The sequence below is a fragment of the Diuraphis noxia genome, unplaced genomic scaffold, assembly GCF_037042655.1.
Source record: "Diuraphis noxia isolate RWA-SAM2 unplaced genomic scaffold, SU_Dnox_SAM2 contig0004, whole genome shotgun sequence".
NCBI classification, from domain to species: Eukaryota; Metazoa; Arthropoda; class Insecta; order Hemiptera; family Aphididae; genus Diuraphis; species Diuraphis noxia.
Window position 1 is genome coordinate 30,168,981 of NW_028301714.1, and position 4,178 is coordinate 30,173,158.

At 27.4% G+C, this 4,178-nt stretch overlaps 1 pseudogene; it reads left to right on the forward strand.

Annotated features, from left to right (window-relative positions):
- Nucleotides 1–3,092: 3,092 nt before the first annotated feature.
- Nucleotides 3,093–3,588, forward strand: LOC149055943 (uncharacterized; annotated as a pseudogene).
- The last annotated feature ends 590 nt before the right edge of the window (nt 3,589–4,178 follow it).

Genomic DNA, 4,178 nt, shown 5'->3' on the forward strand with positions numbered 1-4,178 from the left:
ATTCTAAGACTATAAGTGTTTCCAAATTTTTTTTTTTGAATCTTAAAAATCATTTACCCACGGTTGCCAATACCCCCTTTCCATTTTTATTTTCAAAATATAGCTGTCCTTTATTTTTGTGGTCACAATATTCAAACTTTTTTAACTATTTTCACCTAAAAAACTTAATTTTATCATGATTCAATTAACCTTCATTTAGTTTTCCCGAGAATACATATTGCAGTCTCCATACTGTATTCCAAGACTATAATTTTTTCCAAATTTCTTTTTTGATCCTTAAAAATAATTTGGCTGCTGGTGCCAATACCGCATTTCAATTTTTATTTTCAAATTATAGCTCTAGTTTATTTTTGTGGTCACAATTTTTAAACTTTATTACCTACTTGCCACTAAATAACATAATTTAATCATGATTCAATTATCCTTCTTTTGTTTTTCTTTACAATACATAGTGCAGTCTTCAATGTGTAATCCAAGACTATAATTTTTTCCAAATTTGTTTTTTGATCCTTTAAAATCATATTTCTTCGGGTGCCAATACCCCCTTTTCATTTTTATTTTTAATATATAGCTCTTGTTTATTTTTGTGTAGTCAACTTTTAAACTTTATATGCCTCTTGCCACTAAAAACATAATTTTATCATGATTCAATTATCCTTCATTTATTTTTCTTAAGAATGCATATTGCCGTGTTTATTGTGTATTCTGAGATTATAATTTTTTCCAAATTTCTTTTTGATGCTTTGAAATCATTTGCCTTTAGGTGCCAATACTCCCTTTTCCTTTTTATTTTTAAAATATAGCTCTAGTTTATTTTTGTGGACACAATTTTTAAACTTAACAAGCCACTTGCCACTAAAAAACATAATTTTATCATTATTTAATTACATGCACTATGAACACTGCAATATGTATTCTCAAGAAAACTAAATGAAGGATAATTGAATCATGATAAAATTATGTTTATTAATTGAACATAGTTAAAAAAGTTGGAATATTGTAACCAAAAAAATAAACTTGATCTATATTTTGAAAATAAAAATGGAATGGGGGTATTGGTGCCCGCAGTTAAATTATTTTAAAGGATCAAAAAAGATTCACATAATTTTTTTATGAATAGTCGGTGAAAAAATTTTGAATGACCAAAAATACTTGAAAATTTAATACAAAGTTCCTTATGAATTGTTCTTATTGTAACGAAAAAAAATTAAAAATCGTCAGTCACAATTTTTTTATATGCGTTTATAGTTCAATTTTTTACGAAATCTGTCGAAAACGCGAAAATTTGCAAGTAATTTTTAAGTTGAAAAATCACAAAATTTGTTCGTGTTTATAACTAAGAATTAAAAATACAACACTAAGTTTTCCATAAGTTTCCTTTCAGGTAGTTATGGAGAAAACTCGAAGCATCATTATAGGAAAAATTTTAAGTGCGTTTGAATTTTAAATTTTTACGAAATAGCGTAACGATAACGATTTATCCTCAAACCAGTCAAACCACGTATATGTATATCTATGATACAATATAACTATATAAGGTATTATGAATTATGATAACTACATGCAATGTTTTTGGAAAAACTGATTAACCATGCCTTATTGTCGTATGCAAAATGCGTCCTATTTGAAAAATAAAATATTTGTTTCAAAATAGAATATATAACAATATTTTATATAATACCTATATCCTAGACTGACTAATCATCTCCGTTCAGAATCGTTTTTCGTATACAATGATATCTATCACCCTAGTCAGAGGTCCACCCCCTCCCCTAATGTACAGCAGAGCGGTACCCACTTATCCGTTTTTTTTTTATTTATATATTTTTTTCAAAACCGATACAACTAGTGTAAAAATGTAATTTACTAAATTAAATTAGTATTACATTAAATAATAGGAATACAATTTAGCGACATTTTATCGGTAGGTACTAGGTATAACAAAAGTATGAGGGTTAGGTCACCTAAAATTATTTGAGCAACACCAATTTTATTTTTGATACACGCCACTGTTTCAGAACTTGGGTTTGATTTGAAATATGAATTCAGAAATAACAGTTGATTGATTCGCTAAAGAGGTAATCTACCTATTTCATTTCTTGGAGATGATTTTTCGTAATAACGAAATAAAATAACTACGAGGTCTCACCACGAGTTAACAACCGGTATTAAATTTAGATTAAATTGTTTGGTGTGGTGAACTATTTCTTTTAAATATATCACAATATGCTATAATTTATTATATAGTAGATAAAAGTAATAATAATAATAATAATAAAAGATATATATTAATTATATAAATATAAATATTATTATATACGGTGAATGATGTAAAACATGAAAATTGCGTAATTAGCCGGTATTATCGTAAATATATATACAAAATGGAGATTTTTGATATTCACCAAACAAATTGGTAAATGTTATGTATAAGACTACAATTCGTCTATGACACAACTTTGTAGACGTGTATTATAACTAACGTGAATTTGTGAACTCAATAATAACTGAATAACTGTGGAGAGTGACGTGAAATCGGCATAGCCAAAGTCAAGGTTCCATAGAAACGGAAAACAGAAATGGCTTAAAATGTATTCAATTTCAAAAAAATCACGCTTTCCATTGTACTAATTTATATTATAACCTTAACCTTAACCTATTTATACTATAATCAAGTTTTAATTTTATTTTCTATATATGTTAGTTTGTATACTTATAATTTTTACATAATATTATGTATTATTATTACCATATAGGTATTGGTAGATCACCGTATGAAGCGGTGTTCGGATGTCCAGCAAGATAGGATAAACCTCAATTGGTATTCCAACAAATTAAATTGAAAGTTTGTGTACTGAGAAGGATATTGAATCAATTCTAACACGAACTCAAAATAGTGTTGAAGACACTGAAAATATTTCAAGTCTAAGTGATGGATACTGTGAAAATTATGCTAAAGATGAAGCAAAACTTGGTTTGTTTTTATATAATTTTTTTCATTAAATAAAATTAAAAACATTTAAAATATTTTAGTTAACGAACATCAAATCAAAATAACGAATGAACGAAAAAAATCAGTCTCATGTTTGCAAAAACAAGCAGAAAATATGTTAAAGTCATCATTATCTCGATTTGATCCACTCGAAATAGGTTCAACCGTTAGAGTATCGATACCAGATGTAGATCGTGCTGGCGGAGTTCCACGTAATTTATTAGCAGTCGTTAAACATGTCGAAAATGATCTTTACAAATTAGGTGAGTACTCACATATAATTAATTATTCAAATATTTACAAAAAATAAATGTTATACTTTTAATATAGATACTGAAAATGGACACCTAAAACATAAATCCACAAGATCTGAGCTAGTACCTAGTAAAGAAAAACTTCTCGACATAACTAAAATCATCAAAGAAAAAGAGCTTAATCTTCGAGAGATAGCTAGTTTGATCAGTATTTCGGACACTCAAGGGTACCAATGATGTCACTGCAAAACTAAACGTAAAAATAATAAATGCGCTTGTCGCTCTCCAGGAAAACTTTGTAATTTAAAATTTCATGGATCATTACCATGTAAAAATAAGTAGTTAATAATATATTATATAAATACAACAATAACCATCATTTGTATAATTTGTATCGTAAATTCCCGGTAATTGACGTAAAAATCTGGGCGAGACCGTTTTCGACCAAAAACGTACCCTTCCCTTTTCGGCCGATTCACTTTTCGACCAAATTTAAAAAAGGTCGATTCCCTTTTCGACCAAAATTGTACCCATCCCTTTTCGGCTGATTCACTTTTCGATCAAATTTAAAAAAGACTGATTCCCTTTTCGGCCAAAACAAAAATTTATAATATAATATATGTAAAAAAAATAAAATAATTGCTGCTACATAATGTAGTTTTTTATAAGTTGCATAAAATGTTGTAAAATAACAATATTCGTAAAAATACAATTCACGACAAAATTATTTACAAAACGAAATTAATTTTACACACACACTAAAAATTACCCATATTATTTCATTTATTTAAATTTTGAAGGTTTTTCAAATCGAATTCAAATGTCCTGGTACTATTCAGTACCAACTTATACTTTTAATAATTTGTCAAAATTACATAATTATATAATTGCCATAATTTTACAAAAAAATTTGTTTTTGGTCGTAAAGGGAA